This window comes from Bactrocera neohumeralis, chromosome 6 (genome assembly GCF_024586455.1).
Source record: "Bactrocera neohumeralis isolate Rockhampton chromosome 6, APGP_CSIRO_Bneo_wtdbg2-racon-allhic-juicebox.fasta_v2, whole genome shotgun sequence".
Taxonomy (NCBI): Eukaryota; Metazoa; Arthropoda; class Insecta; order Diptera; family Tephritidae; genus Bactrocera; species Bactrocera neohumeralis.
In genome coordinates, this window is record NC_065923.1 from 51,695,607 (window position 1) to 51,717,924 (window position 22,318).

Consider the following 22,318-nt stretch of genomic DNA (forward strand, 5'->3'; position numbering starts at 1 on the left):
CTCTAAGTTCACTATTCCTTTTTCGAATGATCTTTCAGAAGAAATGGCAGAGCTCAATAATTAGTGTGACGAGAATGTTATCGTTAGTTCGATTTCGATTTCGAGTTCGAAGAAGGGAATCGGTTAGGATTTTGTATAGTATTATTTGGTGAACTAAACTACTATTTTAGGCAAACCTAAATCGCAAAAACAATTTAGAAGTAGGTGATACAAAAATTAAACACTTTTTTTGAGTTGCGGTTAGAGCTGATTCTATGTGCTCTTCGTGAATTGAAAAAGCGAAGACTTTAATAATGAACCTCAATATCCATCAGACATATACCTTCTTCAACTTGGAACCTCCTAGTATAAACACTTTATTAGGATTTTGCCGTAGATTTGGTTAGGTCGTGGGGTTGATCCAAAAGCGATTTATCTCGTTTGTACAGAAATTCGTTTTTTGGGTTAATCATACCTCGCTACCCATAAAATATTGCAAACAAACTAGAAGGATGAACATAGTCTAAAGCTCAGTGAAAATGTTGTGAAGACGATGACTATTTTCGTTTGGTTTTACCAACTTGCCTCGGTAACTTGCAATTAATATTGGGTAGTCGAAAAAGTCTTTTCGTATTTCTAATCAAACTTTAACATATTTTTTTATTTATTTATAATTATAACTTTAATGAACCAAATATAACCAATTTTTGCCATTTTTCCGCTAGAGATATAATTCCATCAGTGTAAAGCTTTTCTGGTATCTCGGCGAAAAGCTGCGACAAGTTATTTTCACAGGCTTCACTAGAAGCCAACTTTACTGCATAGACCGAAATAAATGGTAGTGCCATGGTGCAAGGTCAGGGCTATATGGTGGTTGCATCAAAATTTCCCAGTCAAGCTCTCCCAGTTTGGCGGAGTCATCAAAGATGTGTGTGGTCTAGCGTTGTCCTGATGGAAGATCAACCTTTCTGGTGATCAGCCGCTTTTTTTCGATTGCTTGCCTCAATATTATCAGTTGTTGACAGTAAAATGTAGAATCAATTCCTTTCCAATCCCAACAAACACTTAGCATAACCTTTCGAGGCGTCAATCCTGGCTTTGCGACCATTTGTTGAGCTTCACCACGCTTGGACCATGATTTTTTTTCTCCTGTTACCATTCGCTACAGAAATGGTTCGATTTTATTCCGTTTCAGCAAAGAATCGCAGATGTTAAATCAGTACGTTAAATTTTTCACAGACAATTCATAATGTAACCCAACATCGAGCTTCTTTTTGTAACCAGCCTTTTTTAAATGGTTCAAAACCGTTTAATGATGAATGCTAAGTTCCTTAGCAAAGTCATGGTTGCTTATGTGATGGTGCTGGTCAATCTTTTCCATAATTTCATCGACTTTTTCAACGACAGGTCGACCAGAGCGAGGTGCATCTTTCACATCGAAATTTCCGGAACGGAAGCGAGCGAACTATTATTGTGCTACACGAACTGATACGGCATCGTCTCCGTAAACTTCATAAATTTCATTGGTGGCTTGCGTGGCATTCTTCCCTTTTTTATACAAAAGTTTCAAAATATAGCGAATTTCTTAATTATTTTCACGCATCACCATCTCATCTTTCCAACACTATATGGTATGACACAATGTGAAAAATACGAAAGGACTTTTTCGACTACCCAATATTATATATTATAACGGGAGGTCTTGACTTCGCCAAGCAATGTCTGTCTAACTGAGTTCAATTGTTCGAAAATAAAACTGATCGGTTCAATATCATGAATAATGTCTTAAATTTCGTCTCAGAACAAAAAATATTCATCCACTCATATTTGAGAGTTGCTCTTCCCACTCAAATTTCTCTTTACGGAGTCGAGTAATTTTTTCGTCAAAACCGTAAATTCATTAAAATATGAATTAGAACGCAAAAAAGGTACATTTGCGTGAAAACATAAATTTTGCTCCATTAACCGAGCAACACAAATAAAAGGCGTAAAAACCCGCGAGCAATTATAAGCGGCACACACCTGTCTGCGAGGCCTTTTAACGCCACTGACGCATCGGAGTACTTAATTTTAATGCTCGCATAAGTCTGTAAATACGCATCCATTTGTATGAGTGTGCGCGTGTGTGTGAGCGCATTAAATTTGTGTCAGTGTATTGTTTAATTGCCGGCCAACAAGTGACAAAATGTATTAAATACAAGGGAAAATATTACTTTGACGCAAGCACGTGAGAGTGATAAAATTCAGCCACGCACACACACATGTATGCATAACTACATTGCAATTATATTTAAGCAACACACATATTTGCCTGTAGCACGCAGACCCTGCCAGGACATGCTGCAAATGGCTGCCGGACGTGGCGTATGAGTAATTTCAATTAAAATTAACTTCATAAACGAATTATATGCATAAATACCTATTCATATATATTGTACATATACAAACATACGCTTATTTATATATACATATGTCACTGCATTCCAACACATAAAGGAGCGCTTTCAGACAAATTTCCAGCTTGCGGATTCAGTCAACCGTCTGGTATTCGAGCTGGCAGTGTATTTTTCCCAAGAACTCTTTGTATTTACATTGACATAACTGCCAGTGGTTGTGGTCGCCGGACTTGTTTGTGCGCAAATGCGAGTTAATTATTCTAATGATTTACGTTGAATTTACCAATTCTTTTAAGTGCTAAAGTGGCAGTCAACATATTTGTGCGGGGTAAATGTGAAGGGCAGAAGTGAAAGATTGGAGTCTTTTTTTAAGGAGTTTCTCTCCACAAAACTCATTTTATTCTAAGAATTATGGAATTTCGTAGTCAGCTGTGGAATTAAGTGGAATGTTTCATACAAATTCTTTATAATTCGTCACAATGATGAACTGTTTCGGAATTCAAGCGTCACTGTTGGTAATTTACTCTTATTTGACCGGCAATTATTTGAGTATTAAGAAAGGTATTTGGAAAGTAAATATAAACATTTTTTCTTCTTCGAAAAATTAAAGAAGGAAAAGTACAAAAACTAAAAAATTAACAAGAAAAAATAGTCACTTCAGCTACATCGAAACTATAATAATGCATTTCTTATAGCAACTATATGTATAATTAATACTTAAATATGAAAACGGCCAACGATTCCTTTCCAATGGAATGCGTTTTACTAGTTCTTTCTAACCACCTTGACTGATATAAACAACATTAAAATCGTCGAAATAAGGTAAACAAGTTAAGGGGTATTCTGGTCTAGAAGCATGAATTTCAGGTAATTTTTAAAGTGTTGTAAAAAAAAGGCAATTAATATTTTTACTATCCATTTTTTTATTAGTTTTTTGTTAATTTTAGAAGAGTACAGAAAAAAATTAAAAACTAAAAAAAGTAAAAAAAAAAAAAAGTGGGGGAACCAAAAAAAAACGTGACCATACCCATGATTTATTAGTTATCTGAAACCAACAAAAACAAAAGATTATTATCTAGAATAATGTCGCAATGACCGGAACTACGGAAAAGTGGGAAAAAATTTTTTCACAAAATGGCGACTGTCTGAAAAAAAAAGTTTTTTTGGATCACTTTTTCTGACTATTTCGAATTTTTTTAAAAATAATAAAAATAAAAATTTGGGGATGGGGCTAGTTCCAACCATAGACAAGCCTATAAAGAAGACTCTATAAAAATTTCAAGTAAATCGGTCCAGTAGAACCTGAAAAATCGTGGATATCGTTCCGAAAAAGTCAGTTTTGAGAAAAACGCGTTTAAAGTTTAGGAGACAATTCTAGTGAACACGGACGCCACGTCACAAAATCGACTGTATCTCCGAAAATAAGTCGAATTTTGAAAAATCCTTCCAAGGTCATATTTTTAAAAGTCTAAACTTTCCAGATATGCAAAAAAAAATTCGATTTTTTCAAAATCCTATACAAGAATACCCCCTTAAAGAAAAAAGATCTTTTATGAATTTTTTTTTTTTTTTTGGTTTGGTATAATATATGGAGATTATTGCGTTGCTATATACAATAAAACAAGCTAAATTTTGTGAAGATAGTTTAGTTTTAAATAAGAATGTTTTCAACACAAGGGCTTGATTTTTATCGGTCAGTTTGTACAACAGCTAATAGTGGTTCGGCAGATAGCTACTGAGAACAGCTACGCTCAAAAAACTTTTTATATAAAATTTATGCAAATATCTCAAAATTAGCGGTATTTTCAACTTCAACTAAGAAATAGTTAAATATATATTGTCATTCCTGATACTTTCGCTATATTTTTTGATAGAATTAATGAAACAATTTTTCAATAGTGGTTTTCAAAGTTTTTCATGAAATATTCTGCATATTATCTCACAAAAGTTTCTCTAATAATAACAAGGTATAAATATATAACCTTGAATAGTTCACCATTTTGATCAATATAAGTATGATTTGAAAGGTTTGACATTTTGGAATTCACAGATAAAATAAGTGATTTTTATTAAATAAAATTAATTAAATACAAAGCGTAAGTAATTTTGGTAATATCAAGCTCCAAAATGGGGTTAGAATGTATGCAGTCGTGGCCGAGCGGTTAAGGCGTCTGACTAGAAATCAGATTCCCTCTGGGAGCGTAGGTTCGAATCCTACCGACTGCGAAAAGTCCTACAACTTTTTAATAATTTGAAAGAAATAAATTTGAGAATTTAAAAATTGTAAAAATTGAAACACGGTAAAATTTGTAAAATTAAGTCGCTAGACAGACGATTTTAAATAAAAAGACAATGTGTTATTTATTAGATGTGATTGAAGAAAGCACCAATAAATTTATGAAATCGTCATTTTGTACATATGTCATTTCGAATTTAGATCATTTACAAGCGATTACTCAACGAATTCGGTATAAAGCTATTTTGTCGCTTTTTGGCTTCATAGTATTGCAGTTAAATAAGACCCAAATGAAGCACAATTAACTAATAGCTGGTTATATGCAATTCTGTTCTCATATTTATAACAAAAATTTAATTTGTTTGCTATTTTGATAAACTTTGATTCATGGACTTTCTCTTCGCTCCGCATAACAGAATGACTTTTAAAATATCGCATAGATTTATACTGACCTTTTACATATATTCTGTATATGCTATTGAGCTTGATATGTTTTAATTCATTTTTATACTCTTGCAACCTGTTGATATAGAGTATTATAGTTTTGTTCACCTAACGGTTGTACGCAAACCAAGCGAGATAGATATAGGTTTATATACATATATTTAAATCATCAGCATGACAAGAAAAGTAGAAATCCGATTGACTGTCTTTCTGTCCGTGTGAAAATTTGATCAGTTTTGGTGACTTTGTGATTTTTCTTACATTTTTATGACACACTGTGAAAATGAACGAAATCAGACAACAACCACGCCTACTTCCCATACAGCACAATTTTATATTCGACTTGACTCAGTTTTCAATACACAAATCAAGAAGCAATTAATATAACGGGATAAAACTTTGCACGAATAATGTCTTTGGTGTGAGCCACACTATGACCAAAAATTGTTTAAATCCAACAAAAACAGGTCAAGCGCCATCGTACCGAATATTTAGACTCTGTTACCTATAGTTGACCTTTGATCGAAAATGTCGGTCAAAGTGTGATATACATATATGTTAACTGAAATTAAAGGATAATTCATCTCTTATAATGGTGTGTCAAAAACAAATTTCTGTGGGTATTTCCTGCATTATGTTAAAAAGGGGTGGGAAAGTTAAAAATTGTTCAAAAAATGTTCTGCGCTCGAAACTATATCTATGTATATTAAGGGAGCGCAATCTGTCTTCCCTAATCACATTCCGCAAATAAGCAGCGAAGAGTCCAAATGATGTTTCACTGAGAGCAGTTGATACCTGTAGAGCTGGAGGGATCTGCAGATATCGATGCACGGTTGGGTAGAACTTTTTGTCACGAATATTTATTTCAATGAATGTTTTTGGCTCTTTCTCATCTAGTATCTTCATGCAAAGTTTTATATCGTTAATTGCTTATTGACTTGTGTACTGAAAAGTTAAAGAATCAAATGGAATTTAAAATTGTGGTATATGAGTTGTAGGCGTGGTTGAGGTCCGATTTCGGTCATTTTCGCCCTGTGACATAAGAATGTAAAAAGAGTTCTACGGACTAAATCTAGTCGAAATCGGTTAGGCGGGTCTCGAGATACGGGATTTAACCTAAATGTGGGTACCAGGCTCTCCGTCTAATTTCTGCCCCGGCTCCCATAAAGCCTTCTCATGTTATCTTGGGTGTAAAATTTAATGTATCTGGTATGTTTAGTTATTGAGTTATCGCACTTAAGTTATAAGTTTTTAACAGTGCCGTTATATTGGAAGTGAACAAGTTAATCTTCAGATGCTATCCAGTTGTATAGTGTCGTTAGGGTGCTAAAGGGATTTATCGTGAGCGAATTTGTTTATTGTAGCTTGGGTGGTTTAAAAGATATGTACATTGTACTCTGTCGCATTATGTTGCAAGAGTATAAAAATTGTTGGTTAAGTTCTCGATTTAATTTAATGAGTTTAAGAATGCTGAAATAATTTTTTCTATGCCATAAACTTTATGACAGAAAAGTAAACACAATTGAAGGCAAATGCCTTATCCTCATTCTAACTTCAGCTTATTGAATATTATTGAACCCTTAAAACCACACTTTTCCTACGCTTCTGTAAAGTAATAGTAAGCATTGAAACGTACATATATAAGACATGGGGCCTATGCAAAATGTCCGACCAATGTGAGATATCGCAAGGAAGATTAGGTGAGAAAATGTTCTTTAGTAGCTTGGTGTATTAGCCCAAAAACTGGAAGAACTCGGTTAATATCCTCAATAATCCTCATCCTCAGTAAATCATAACTATTGTGTTATGAATATTAAGCCATTTCAGTCAAAAAAAATAACTTAGTTCATTAAATTTTTGTGCGCGCAAATATATCAATTTAAATATAAATATTATCATATTTGTTTGTTATCTGCTTTCATAAATCAAGTTAACTAAATCGAAAGATCTCACAAATAGAAAAAGCACTTTAAATGTTCCAAATGCAAATAAATTGATTTGAGTATGAAATTGGCGGAAAGAAATTTCAACGGGCAGTCGTGGCCGAGCGGTTAAGGCGTCTGACTAGAAATCAGATTCCCTCTGGGAGCGTAGGTTCGAATCCTACCGACTGCGAAGGACAAACAAGTTTTTTGTGTTTATATGTGTCTGTATGTGGTAGATAACAGGAATTATGTAAATAATTTGGTTTGAAACACTAAATTTTGAAAGTAAATTTGAATTTAAGAGTTGTTGTAGAGTGGTGTTGTTGTTGTAATAAGACAGGTTATTCCCGGATTTCTTCTCTACTCTTATAATATTTTAGTACATAGTTTAGTTTTACATCCGGGTAGCATATTTTTAGTAATTTGCCTCGAAAATATAATTTTTTTTTTATTTTTTTATCATTTATTTTTTTGGAACAAAATTTTCAAAATATCAATTATTTCAAATTACATAATTGTTCCGCATGAGTGAACGATTTTTTATCCTTTCATATATTAAATTGTAAAAACTGCTCTAAAATACATCGAAAATACTTAAGTACAATAACCATAAATATAAACATTATTAAGTAATTTGATTGTAATTCCCAAAACGACGTGGAACGGGAATTTCAATAACGTTCTCATCAGTGCCAACTTCAGTAGGCAAATTTCAAATTTTTTATCGCGTTAAGCAGTCGTCAAACATTCAACTCACTTCCTCCTTCCTTCCTCACGAGTATTCCTCAGTTATTTATTTATTTACACACACTCTTTCTGTAAGCGGCTAACTCGAGTGATGCTGTGTTAGTGCAGGCCCTCGGGTAGGAAGGTGTGTGTAACGAGAGTCCTTTGAGCCTGTGGCTGTGACGGCATGAAATAACAGTAGCGTCTGCCAGTCTGCCGATGATTTTGTCTGCCAACATGTCTACTTGAAATGGCGGTAAATACGAGAGTAAAAAACTGAACTTCTTAGCAAAAAAGTTAAGAAAACGAGCATCAGTAAACGTTAAACCGACACGAATGCATGGTATGTGTGTCTGCGCAAAGAAACTGATAAAAATTGCTAAATGAAAAGCTCCAGACACGCGCCTTTGAGACTTTCTTGAATACTACTTGTGTATATGTGTTGTTATTGTGCCTCACATTTCATTGACATATACATATACATATGTACATTTATGTAGTAAATATAAATGTTAAGCATGTGTGTGTCAAATATTTTCTATTATCAAACTTTTACTAACAATTTTAACGCTTCCCTGCACATGGGCCGGAGGGCAGAGCTTATAATAAAATCATTTAGCTGAGTATAGTATAGGCTCAGCGGCAGACAATTCGGAAATTTTTTGAAAACAGCGTAGCAATTCTAGCGCCTCTTTAAGGACGGGCCATCAAGTATTGGTTGAGTGAATTAAAGTACATACTATTGATTCTTAATAGCATTACAATAACAATGAATTATACAAAGTATATCCAAAATAATTTAAGGAGTATACAGTTTGCAGGCCGAAAAAAGCGAATTTTCCAGAAATTTTTCTGAGAAAACTTTTAAATTTATTAATCTAAAAATTTCTACACATAATATGGTGTCTGCTAACTGTATTTTAGGGCTTAGTAAAAAATATTTGTTTGGAAAGGAAGTACAGCTGATCTCCGGGAGCTCCTTAAAAAACGACTATATCCTCTGAAATTTTTGACCAAAATATTGTTTATAACAAAAAACTACTTATCAGTGAAAAATTCTTCCATTAGTAACTAAAAAATATATTTAAGAAGCTCGCGTTAAAATTTGAGACTAATCGGCTTAGCCGTTTTTGAGTAATGTTCGTCACCGACTTCGAGAAGACCATTTTGAGAAAAACACGTTTAAAGTTTGGAATGCATTCATACATTTTCTGAAATTTTCTATGTGCATTATAAAATATATCGTCACCTGAAATGCAAAATAACGTATCATCAAAAAATTCGAAATTGAGTGAAAAGTTTTAAATTATATGTTAATTTTCAGATTCTGCGGTCAGATATAAACCAGTTTTAACCAATATTAAAATTTTGTTTCACTCATGTTCCAGTTTATTTCGTGTTTCATTCATGCCACTGTAAATTTCCGAAAATGTTGTTACGTTATTTTGCATTTCTGGTGACGATATGTACATTGAGAAAACAAAATTAAATTATTTTGATAAAAATTCTAACTGTATATAACCCCTTAAAAGTCAACTTGCAGGGAATACATGAACTTCTGAAGCACATACAATATTTGGGTAACATTGTATGCCTTTGCATCAAAGGATATTATATGTAGTCTGGATGGTTATTTAGAAACCTTTTTCCAATAGCTCAGAATATTATTAGATTTGTATTCGTTTGTTTACGTTATTTAAACATTCATTTGTAAACTAATTTCATCGTTGTTTCAGTAGATAAATCCTTTTGTTTCTACGCTATAAGAGATTATAAATCACAGAGTAATCTGAAATTTACAATCTACGGTCCATAATATAAAATCTTAAATATGTAAACTATGAGCTATAATCTGTAAACTTTGAATAACACCGCTCTAGAATATTTTGCTGCAAAATGTTTTTTTGTAAATTTTGATGCTTTCAAGTGTTCAGATTATAACCTTATTCATATTTCCATTATTCAAAATATTGATGTGCCCTTGTTTTTGAGATCATTGCATATAAGATATGCATGTGAAACAAAATATTTGCCAAATATTCTGTGGCAGGTTTTAAGATTTTATTAAAAGTCAAACGTGAAGATATCTAGAAACAACTTAATAAAATTCTCGATTTCGTTTCAAAACAATTTGCAAAGCGTTGGAGATGAAAGGGTGTTGGTTTAACAACAGTAAAAAAATTTCCCGACATAGTATGGAAAAGAGGTGATATATTTGATGGCTGGGTTTTTCAATACCTTAATATGACTTTTACTATATGATCAATAAAAATATTCAAAAGATTTTTGTTATTCAGAAATAAATTTGTTTGATGCTTTAATTTTGGAGAATTTTCACCTCTTTTCAAATATTTTCTAAATTACTATTTGGTTTGTAAAATGCTATTCTCGATAGGTTAAGTTAGAATACATTAATCTGGTAGGCCAATGAGCCGTGCGTAGACCATTTTTGCATGGTTTTGAATCACCATGTTTCTGTCGTCAGACAACTGGTTTTCAATGTTGATCTAATTGCTATAATTTTCGATAACACATTCACCATTCTTAATATCAAAATTCATTGTTTTCGATAACACATTCATAATTAAATCAAGATAATTGTTTTACTGATCTTCAGAGGATTCTCTTAACAAAGTAATTATCAGTTCTTAAAACTTTTTTTCTGTCTGTCTTTGATCGAGGTCTGTTTACTATTAGTTACTCACAATTGAAATAATGACATAATTCGTGGTCCTACTTCCAAATGCATTCACAGTCCTTTTACTTTCTTCTCTGCAAAGATTGTCAATTCTATTTCAAGCGTTTTTCATCATCAATTAGTAAATCCTTCCAAAGAACTTACACACTCTGTTTCCTAAGCCCTTCATATATGGTATATTTATTGCTATGAGACATGGGAAATTGCTGGGTATCCTGATCTCGTAACTATCTCTTACATTTTAGCCTTGTTTTATTATTATTTATTCAGTAAGGAATACAGAAATGAAATAAATGTCCATAAGTTCATCGTTTACATCTCTTTATCGCAATTGACCTACAGGAGTGTAAACTAAAGAGGGTCGTATTACCTGAGCAACTATTTTGGGCTGCTCCGGAACTGTTATCAAGATTTTGAAAATATCTGACAGAACCAGTGGACATCTCATTTAAAGCACATATCTTAAAATAATAACGAAAATAATTTTACTACAACGTGGTCATTTGCAGAGATAAGGCAAAATAATACTTTTAGTTTTAATATCAACCAATTAAAATCAGTTTTTTCTTTTTTTTTCCTTCGATATGGGAAAGGATAAGCACTGCGATCCGAAAACTCGAGAACATATTAAAAATATAAGATCCGAAGCACGACAAAAGGGCCTATGTTGTCAATAAAGAACGTGCAACAAAGGCTTAAGTTTGCTGAAGGACATGTTCTTTGGCCTAAAAAACATTCATTATGTAAAAAGACCGAATAATGCAGCCTATAAACCCTAAGTATACGACAAAGACCGTTAAACATGTTGGCGGAAACATTATGGTTTGGGGATCGTTTTCATACAATTGTCTGGGCTCACTGCATATGATACAGGGGACTATGAAGGCAACCGATTATGTGGCAATACTACAAGAATTTATGCTATAAAACGCTGAAGACAATATGCCGCTTAGGTGGATATTTATGCAGTACAACGACCCTAAAAACACGGCTAAGTATACAAAAGATTGGTTTAGGGTCAATAATGGAGTGGCCACCGCAATCCCCGGATCTAAAATCCATTGAAAATTTGTGGAACACAGTGAAAGCAGCGTTAAGAGAAAAGTGCCCAAGTAATAATGAAGAGCTTTTTCAACTTATTAAAAATTCATAGACTGTCTACGGACAGTTGACGCAATGCCGAAGCGGTGTCGATAATCACTAAAGCCTCTTAGGGTTGCATCAAGCATAGTGATAGAACGCCTTGATCTCTTAGTGGATCTAACATCCTGTTTTAACCTGCAATACTGTGAAGACCTGTTACTGTAACCTGTTAACTGTGAAGAAGTTGAACTTACCAGAGCACACGACACCCTACAATTAGACTCCAAAAAAGAGAGAATGTATATGCCTCTTGCTACTTATAGTGAACGAACATGTTATAGATACAGTTGAGTTTAGGTGGAGTCAATCCCTAACTTGCTCAAACATGACATGAATAGAATCCGGCCCGCTCAAACCGACTGTTACGATTAAAAATAATGAAACAAAAACTCTAGACGCAATACAGGTCATTATCTAGTTCGAATACATACCAATAGACTAGTAATGACTAGAAGCTTTCAGGAGGTAGAAGAGGAGGAGTCTATAAAACATCTTCTATGCGAATGTAAGGCTTTATATGTAAATATAGGAAAAGAATCGCTAATATCGGTTGAGCGTTTCTTCACGGTGTCTAGGAGGTTGCACAAATAAAACTTTTTGTATTGATAAACTTCATCAAGAGTACAGGGTGGTGCAGAGAGGATATAATAGTGAGTGGATTTAGTATCGGTCATCTACTTTAACTACCTACCTACCTTTAAGCCTTTAAACATATGTATGTACGTTGTCGACAAAAGTTGCAATAATATGCATATAAGTAGAACAACAACAGCGCAACAATCACGAGTGCTTCCCGCGTCTGCAGGGTAAAATTTTAGGCGCGCCAACGCAGTTTCATCAGCCATTCAGACTCATAATCACACAAATACGCTGGCTTGAAATGCAAAACAGCAACAGTAAATGAGTGGGTATCTGCTTTTAAGTCACATTTGAATGTGTGTGTAAAATCACACACGTAAAATTCTCATTCTTGCAAAAATGTGCGCCTAAAAGCACTCTATATTCGTCTCACATTCTTCATTTGTTTACATTTGTCTGCAAGTATTCCCTCGTTTCGGTGTTTTCTCACACTTTTATGCTTTTTCTAATAGTTTACTCTGTATGCTGACCTCCTTGTAGTGGCTAAACGGGCGTGTAGCATGCATACACTTCGCAACAAAGTCTTTTTTATATCAGTTTGTATGTAAACACCATTATTTATGGCGTGAGTGTGTGCCAATTTGCGCTTACTCATAAATAGGCTGGCAACTGACATCCAGCGTTTTTTGCTATTGACCGAGTTCAAGTGCCTGTGTGCGCTGCCAATCAGCTTAACCTGCCTTAGAGGCTTTCAGGAGTCAATCAAGTGTGTCCTTTGCCTACTTTTTGCATCTCTCCAAGCACGAGCGTATAAATAAATGTGTGTCGGCAACACACGGCTTACAGGCTTCGGCTATATTTCAACGCTTATCAACGGAAAAAGTACTGTGTAAAAAATTTGAGCGAATACAGTGGATACAAGATTTTAATTTGTGGAATTTTCACTAAGCACTAGAAACAACTATACTTCTTTTAAGCCAAGAAAAAAAGCTTTCCGAATTTGTAAAGGTAGTCAAGATTTTGCTCTTTTCAGTCTATTTTTGTAGCCAATAATATCGTTTCCCGGAGAAGACCGATCATTTGATATTTACAAAGGAACGAGTTTCTAAATTCTCCAATATTAAGGCGAATTTTTAAAAATAAACCCTACGAAATATGAGTAGTTACGACAATTAACCTTACTTCAGTCAGTAAATATCCAGTTACTCAATTAAACATTTTGAAATGCAATCATTGTCATAGTTAAAGCTTATGTTCTCAAAAGCTGTTGGCCGGTCGAAAGGAAATCGGAGTGCTTCACACCACGATAAGCGAAGAAAACTGTCAACATAACCTAGATTTTGACATGCTTTCATTTTTTCAGCTTCGGCTTATGTACTTTGCCACGATTTGTTTCAGGTTCATAAGCATAGATAGAAGAATCATTATCATTTCCCGTAGTCGGAAAGCATTTTTTCACAGACGTTAACGAGACGTTTTGCGAAAAAATTCAGAGATTTTGGAACCAATGTGAAAACACCTTTTTTTGGGGTCAAATGATCTTTCAAAATGGTTGGAGTGATCAGTAAAACTCCGATATTCCAACGATGCTAGTAAAATCTCTGACTGTTAATCGTCGATTCTCACGCACCAATTCTAGAAAAAACATATTTCGAAGAATGTGTTTCGCGCGAATTTAAATAAAAAATCTTACTATTTTTTGCCCAGAGTAGTACTTAAGCTCACTCAGCATAAAACACCTTTAAGCAAAAATGGTTGATTTTTTCACTTTCTAGTTAAAAACTACGATAAATCCAAAAATACGAAACAATTGATTTAACGTGATACAACTTTGCACTAATAATTCTTTAAAGTATACCACCTTATGACCAAATATAGCCCAAATCCAACTAAAACTGTTCCAGACCCCAATTACCTTAAATGTGGACTCCAGTATCTCTAGTTGATTTCGGACCGAAAATATCGGTAAATGTATAGAGCATACAAAAATTCAAAAAGAACTTTCCTATACCTATTATAAAGATTTTCAAACTTCCGACCGGCCAATATGTGACTTATTTCAATGAAAATAAGAGAGCGTGTTTTACTCATAACAGTGTATCTTTCTGCCTAAAATAGATGGAATTAAGCAAAAACTTGACCCAGCCCCCATATAACTATTATCAGGATTTCCGAACATGGGCCGAATTTGCACCATATGATTGGTAATTGTATGTTAAGTACCTTAATGAAAAACAGGGAACATTTCTTTAGTATGTGATATGTTAATAGTATGTGTTACTGCCAAAAATTGAAAAAAATCGGTTCAATACCTTCCCCTACATCGATTTTTGCCTGAAGGAATTTCTCGGACTTCGATTCTTACAAGTTGCAAGAGTATAAATGTTCGGTTACACCCGAACTTAGCCCTTCTTCCTCGATCCGCATTTACGAATTTTTCGGTTAGTCATCTTGAAGCCTTTATTTGACGGTATTACGAGCTTCACTGTAAAAAATACTTAAGTTACGTTTCGTAATTATAAGTAATGCGTATTATGTATATACATATAAGTACATTTAACTTAATTTTTTATACATTTTATACAATTCCAGGAGACATCTACAATCCTAAATTATTCAAAGTTATAGTTTTGGCAGCATTTTTCACAAGAATCGCTTATCCGCGATACTCAATAGGAGTTAAGGTGAGTGAAATTTTGTTATCATTACTTTGTTAGCGTTAATTAGCAGTAAATATATTACATATAAAGACTTATTTCTTATAATAATCGTAAACTTCGGGATATATTCATAAATCTCGACACATATTGTCTCCTGGAACCATTGATGTACTAATAATTATCTTAAACGACACAATGGACTTTTTTCTGAGTATTAGATAATTCAAATTTTTTCGAAAGATCGATTCAGAGAGAAATAATAAATTTCTCCCGTTTTCGAAGTTAGTTTTCAAAATCGAAATGTGTATTGTGTATGTGGCACTTAGCACTTGACTCTAAATTCGAACCGCTATTCTCATCAATTGAACCGTCTGAAGTAATCAATCGCCTAGAAGCGACTAGATTGTATTCCGTCAGGCAAGAGATTTTTTCTATTATGTTCTGTTTTAAATATTGTTATAATTTTGCCAATAGGCACGAGGTTTTAGTATCATTAGTCATCGAATAAAACGGTGAATTCTAACTTTGCTAAACAAGACACTCAATATAATACAAAGTTTAGAGATTTATTTTAACTATATCTTATAGTATAACTAGCCTTGGCACATTCCCTCTCCTGGAGAACAAATGATGTACGAATAAATATATGTGATTTAATTTTATAAATTTATTTTTTAGATGTGAATATGGCTTAGCCACTAACTACATACTATCCCATTTGCGTCTTTTCCAATAAGTATTCTTCTTAGGTGAGGGATGATTCTATATCTTAAAGGTCTTGGCAAAATTAAGAATTGCCAAAGAGATTTTCGAATTGATTGGATTATATGAAATGAAATAAATATACGCACACAAAAACACAGGTGAAATCAAGTATTCCACTCACTAAAACTGCGATCCCTTTCTCTTAGAGATAACTATATAAGCGTTCTTCTATTGCACCATTTTGTAAAAAGAAGTATCGAAATTAAACACGCCAGTAGTTCGTAACTCTGATTCAAAACTATTAAAATCGGCTCACATATTTTTCGAAACCCCATTTATATAGGGTTATTACCTTAATATGGTACCGAAAATTGATGAAATAGCTCCATAAGCCCTACTATTCGTTTATTTATGCATTTAAGAATGTTTTTCGTTAAATATTCCGATCTATCAATAAAAAATATACATAAGTACAGACAACAATACATACATATGTACATACATTAGTTAGCAATCGCTTGCATACTTATGTACATAGATATAATGGTTCTCCATGGTAAGCTCACACTTAAATATCAAATCTTGCACATGACTGTATAACATACTTGTGTATACAAATGCATGTAAATATGTCTCACTACGATGAACTATACCATATACCATATAATGCTGCTTTCAACATCAATTCACTTGCTGTACCCCTAGTAAGCAGATTACATCCAGCCACAAAGCAATTGCTGTCACCACGCGCACAAATACAAACGCATATACATATGTACATATATATATGTATAACTGTTATTTCCACGCAATGAAGTCATAAAAATATTGAATCCCTTGCGGCGGTGGTTGGGTCAATGTAATTTCTCAATCTGCAATCCACTGTTATTAATACTACACGTGCTACTCTTTTGCTACGCCAAACGACAGCAAAACAAAAAACTAGAAACCAGAAAAATCGAAAAATGAAGCAGAAAACAAACAGAAATATTAAATGAGGCACTAAAATCACTAAAATTGGCGACCGGCGCTGTATAGAATAGAGTGAGAGAAAGACACACAAATAAGTTATTATACTCTCGCAACAATGTTGCTAAGGAGAGTATTATAGTTTTGTTCACATAACGGTTGTTTGTAAGTCCTAAAACTAAAAGAGTCAGATATCGGGTTATATATACCAAAGTGATCAGGGTGACGAGTAGAGTCGAAATCCGGATGTCCGTCCGTCTGTCCGCCCGTCCGTGCAAGCTGTAACTTGAGTAAAAATTGAGATATCATGATGAAACTTGGTACACGTATTTCTTGGCTCAATAAGAAGGTTAAGTTCGAAGATGGGCAAAATCGGCTTACTGCCACGCCCACAAAATGGCGGAAACCGAAAACCTATAAAGTGTCATTTTTTTTTTTTTTTTTTTTTTTTTTTTTGCGGGTGAGGGGGTGGAAAATGCCTTCCGCATCATCGGTGCTATCGTCACAGCAGCGGTATGTGCCACTTGCAGGTCACTAAAAACCCCCCCTCTAAGGAACCGTCGCCCACCCTGGGACCGCGTTTGCATTACTTCAGGGTGGCGTTCCATTTTTCTCATTGAGAGATTTACATCTGCGCACCTGCGTCCAGGTCCCGCTTTTTGCTGCGAAGCAAAATTGCTGCGAAATTCTTGATGATCTCCCAGTTTGCTTCACTCTCCAACATGACGCTGACTAAATTGTCCGCGTTTATTGGGCCAACCAGGTTTTCTACGGCGGTGCGTTCTTGTTGCCAGCGCACACATTCAAAGAATGTGTGTTCAGCGTCGTCTTCTGTCGCGTCGTTATATAGGCATGACGGCTCTTCGACTTTTCCCATTCTGTGGAGGTACTTTTTGAAGTATCCGTGACCGGATAGTAACTGAGTTGTGTAAAAATCGACTTCTCCGAATTTACGGCTTGTCCATAAGTCTAGATTTTTTATTAGCCTGGCCGTCCATCTGCCGCGACTTTCATTCTCCCATCTTTGTTGCCATTTTGTTATTGTGTCTCTCCTTATTTGTTGAATTGCGCTCTTGTTATTGCCGGGTGATTTCTTTAGCTCCCACAGCTTTTTCCTTTCATATGCTAGAAGGTCAATTGGGGCATTACCGCTTATAACTAATATTGCATCGCCTGATACTGTCCGGTACGCTGATGCAACTCTGAGGGCTGCGGTGCGGTGCACTCTGGCCATTACCTTACGCCGATTTTCCTTTTTAAGAGCGTCTGCCCAGATCTCGGCTCCGTATAGTAAGACGCTTATTGTCGTCGACATTAGGAGCTTTCTCTTTTCTTGGCTGGGGCCCCCTATGTTGGCCATTAATCGACTCAGTTGAGAGGTGATCTTCGCTGCCTTTCCTGCGGCGTGCTGGATTTGAACCCAGAAGGTTAGTCTGGGGTCCAGTCTTACGCCTAGGTAGTTTACTGCTCTCTGCGTCCTAAGAATATCCGTAGTTGTGTGCATGCTTATCTCGAGAGGTATGTGCTTGTTTGTTAGCAGCAGTAGCTCTGTTTTCTCCGTAGCGAGCTGGAGGTTGTGTGTGTCAAGCCATGTTTGCGTCCGTATCATGACCTGATTCAGCTTTCTTCGCGCTTCTTCTGTGTCCCTTGCTGTGATTACTGCCGCAATGTCGTCCGCGTAGCCAATTAAATATGATTCGTCTGGCATTTCTAGTTTTAATATAGCGTCGTAGCTGATGTTCCATAAGTCTGGGCCTAGAATGGATCCTTGTGCTGCTCCTGACGTAACCGCTATCTGTCGTGACCCTTCTTTGGTTTCATACAGCAGTTTTCTGTTGCTAAGGTAGCTCCGCACCACAGCCCTGAGGTAGTCGGGTATCTTGAAGCTTTTTTCGAGAGCGTCAATCATGTCCACCCATCTAGCACTGTTGAAAGCGTTTCGGACATCTAGAGTCGCCAGTAACACTATTCTTTTATATTTATGCCATCTACGCTGCGCTGCTTCTACGCTTTCGACGACGCATTTTATGGCTCCTATTGTTGATCTACCGGGTCTGAAACCATATTGTCTAGGGGACAATCCTCCAGCTTCGTTAATGGCCGCTTCGAGTCTGGGTTTTATGAGGCTTTCGTATAGCTTTCCCGCTGTATCAAGCATGCATAGAGGACGGTAAGCTGATGGCGAATTGGGGTCTCCTTTTCCCTTACTGATTAACACTAGCCGTTGCTTCTTCCATGGTTCAGGGAATATTCCGGTTTCAAGGCAGGCGTTGTACATTTTCAGTAGTACTGCCGGGCGCTCTGCAGCGATTATTTTGAGGATTTCTGCTGGGATCCCGTCCGGACCGGGTGATTTGTTGGCCTTGAGCTTGCCAGTGGCTAACTGCAGCTCTTCAAGGGTGAACAGGGGGATTTGCGCAGATCTTAGTGTTTGTTCTGGATCACTAGCCCTGCTTTCGTGTGTGGGGAATAGCGCGTTCACGATGTGATCCATTTTGACAGCGGTTAAGTCAGGCGGCTTTGCTCGAGCGCCGAGTTTCTTCATAACTACTTTATATCCGAGTCCCCAGGGGTTTCTGTTTATATCCTCGCGTAGTTCCTCCCATTTTTTCTTTTTGCTGTCGTCGATGGCGTGCTTCAGCTCCTTTTTTGCTGCTTTGTATTGCTCGGCTTCTTCGGGTGCGGCTCCTCTGCGCCTGGATCTCGTGTAGGATCTGCGAAGGCGGAGGCATGTGCGTCTGAGTTGGGCGATATTTTCAGTCCACCAGTAGACTGCTGCCTTATGTTTGCTGTGGGAAGCCTTGGGCATTGATTTTTTACAGGCTCTTATTATATTAAACATTGTGTGCTCGACAATTTCTTTTGCATTATTTGGGGAGCTGCTAGATGGGTTTTGGTCGTCTATTGCAGAGATCAGTTTCGAAGTATTTAGCTTCGAAATGTTCCACTTCCGTGTTGCAGTCTTTTTCCTGTGCTGGTTAGCGTTTGTTCCAGTATCGATAGTGAAGGAAATGTACTGGTGATCGCTACCAGTGTAATCCTCCAGGACTTTCCATTTCTTTATTGAGCCTGCCAAGCGTTCTGATGATAGAGTGATGTCTGGTGTAGTTTCCTCGCATCCCGGTCTTCTAAACGTGGTTGCATTTCCCGTGTTGAGCACTATTAGACTTAGGCGCGCAGCCATTTCTAGGATGCGCTTTCCCCTCGAATCCGTATTTGGCATACCCCACTCTACGGCTTTGGCATTTAGGTCTCCGGCGATTATTAGTTGACCTTCTATAGACCTGGCTGTGTCCTCAATATTGTCGAGCTTTTCTTGGAATTCCTGTATGCTATCGCTTGGCGTCAAGTAGCAGCTAATTACTGTAAAAAGGTCGCATTTGGCCCAGACAAAACCATTGCCGTTCCCTTTGTCTACAGCGATGGCGTTACTCCCTGGTGGTAGCCATATAGCGGCGGTCGAGCTGCTATCTTCCAGCCAGGTACCTCTCTCTTTCTTTTGGTATTGCTCGCTTATGATGATTAACTCGTAGGCGTTCTCCATCACCATTTGCGAGAGTAGTGCGTCAGCAGCCTTGCATCTATGCATGTTGGCCTGTAAGATATTCATTTGTTTTGGTATTTCCTATATACCATACATTTCGCGGAACCCGGGATATGGTCAACTTTTTCGTGTTTAGCCTCCACGCAGAGGCAGCATGAGGGAGGCTTTGTGCACTCTTTCATTTTGTGACCTGGTTGGCCGCATTTTATGCAGACCCCTTCTCCTCTTCTATCGGGCCCTTTGCAGTCCCAGGTTAAATGGCCTGGTCCAAAGCAGCGAAAGCATCTTTTTGGGGTTTCTTTCAGACGGAGCCTGCAGTTAACCCAGCCGATTTTTATGCGTGCCTGTCGCATCAGTGTGTCAGCCTTATCCTCGTCGAGCGTTATATATGCCCTGACCTGCTCTCTTATGTTAGGTGCTGTTATGCTTATCGTCAAGTCTCCGATGGAGTCTTGTAGCACTTTTTTTACAGCCTCTGCTACTTCCTCCTTTGTTGAAAGGGAGTCGAGGTCTCTGATCTCTATTGTTGCTTTTGTCTTAAGGTCGGCCACAGTTGCGGATTCTCGGAGGGTCGTCTTGAGTGCCTCGCAGAAACTGGCTTTTGTGGATTGTCCCTTCTCCAGCTCTAGTAGTAGAGCCCCGGCTCTTGTTTTGCGGATCCCTTTGATTTTTACCTCCGCTTCTCTTAGGTTTACCTTGCTACGGATATTCTTGAGGACCTCGGCGTAGCTGTTTCCTTCTGCTGGCTTAATGATTACGGCCTCCGATTGTCGTTTGGGCCTGCTTTTTGCTCTCTGGTTTGAGACGGTATTCTTCCCTTGTTGTCCTCCCTCTTTCGGTTTTTTGTTTTCCGTTCCTTCGGTTGTGAGTGTCTTCCTTGCTTTTTTGGGCAAGACTTTCTGCCACTGGCCGTCCTTTTCGCTTCTTGGTCGCACTGTTTCTCGAGGCTCCACTGGGCTTGTCGCCCGCCGCTTCGAGGTTGTTGGCTCTGGGGTCATGATCCGTCTGCTTAGAAGTCCGCGTCTTTTCTCGTTTTCTGCGATGAGCCAGTTTCTGCGGTAACTCTTCATTACATCAAAGAGTTCGTCCAGCTGTGCCGCTCCGTTCTTGACATCCAAGCTGACGTTCTTTTGCTTTGCCATCGCCGTCTTCATGATTTGTACGATACTCTTACATTTTTCCAAAGATTCCTCTTCTGCTCGTCTCATTTGAGTGATGTACTCCTGTTTCGGTGAGTTTTGAGGTCCTTCTGTGGTGGCCACTGGGGTGCTCTTCCCTTCTGTTTGTTTTGCTGGTGGTTCCTGTGTGACAGGAGTTTCTTTTGCGGCTATTTTTTCTCCCGCTTTTTCGACTTGCTTGGGAGTGATGGTCAGTATAGGGGATCTAAGCATCCTACTACTTCTGCGGAACACGGTCCCGTATTCCTCGTCTTGAGCATCTTTGTTTTGTTGTTCTTTATGTGATTCCTTCTGTTGGTGTTTTTGTTGTTGTTGTGGTGTACTCATTTTAGATCTAATGGGTCTCCGCTTCAAGCCGCTATCTCCGCACGTTGTAACAGTTGCCCTTTATGAACCCCGTGGTTATCTATGCAAGCAGGGAGGCCACGCTAGGGTTGACACAAGTCCTTATGGGAGCTTGTGTTCAGAGCCAGGTTCAGGCACGAATCAGGAGCTCGTCTCAACTGAACCTGTACGGCCAAAAAAAAAAAAAAATTTTTTTGGCGACGTGCATTGAACGTACTTGAAGACCTGCCAGGGTTTTAACGAGACGGAGGCGAGAGCAGTATTAGCCTACCAGCCATTTCGGTAAGATGTCACTCTTACCTACTGAGGTGGTAGAATACTGCCCTCACCAGCCCTTTGTCAGACTAATCCGTTATTTGTTTCCAGTATTCCATAATCAGAACCTTACTGGCCTCGATTCTGATGGGCGCTTGCCCAGGGTTTTTCGCCGTCGTCTGTGCACTTTTGGTGCTGCTTCCTGTATGGTTCCCTCGTCGCTTTGTTGCCTCCCTCTCGTGGGTAGGTTCTCCCTCGGTGCAACCCCGGTGGGGGTTATGGACGCTTATTTAAAGGCGGCATCTTCTCGCCTCTTCGCCGGAGGTTCATTGGGCATATTAGGCGTTTTGAGCCTATAAAGTGTCATAAAGTGTCCTAAGCCATAAATAAAGATATTAAATTGAAATTTGACACAAAGGATCCTGCAGCTCTTGGTCGGGGCTGCGTATTCAACCAAACTCTACATTCGCAGCTAACCAAAAATGGAAGAAATCGGATAATAACCACGCCCACCTCCCATACAAAGGTTATGTTGA

At 37.3% G+C, this 22,318-nt stretch overlaps 1 protein-coding gene and 2 non-coding genes across 4 annotated transcripts in view; all 3 read left to right on the forward strand.

The window, feature by feature from the left end:
• LOC126762690 (dual specificity protein phosphatase 15) overlaps window positions 1–22,318 on the forward strand; it is a 105,967-nt gene that overhangs the window by 38,766 nt on the left and 44,883 nt on the right. The window contains exon 2 of one of the 2 annotated variants that reach the window (XM_050479626.1): window positions 14,722–14,810. The gene's annotated coding sequence lies outside the window, so the exon portion shown is untranslated. Of the gene's footprint in view, window positions 1–14,718; window positions 14,811–22,318 lie in introns of both variants that reach the window. The other variant, XM_050479623.1, reaches the window with a different exon arrangement.
• Trnas-aga (transfer RNA serine (anticodon AGA)) lies at window positions 4,520–4,601 on the forward strand. The gene has a single exon. It is a non-coding gene; the product is annotated as a tRNA-Ser (tRNA).
• Trnas-aga (transfer RNA serine (anticodon AGA)) lies at window positions 7,089–7,170 on the forward strand. Its single transcript has one exon. It is a non-coding gene; the product is annotated as a tRNA-Ser (tRNA).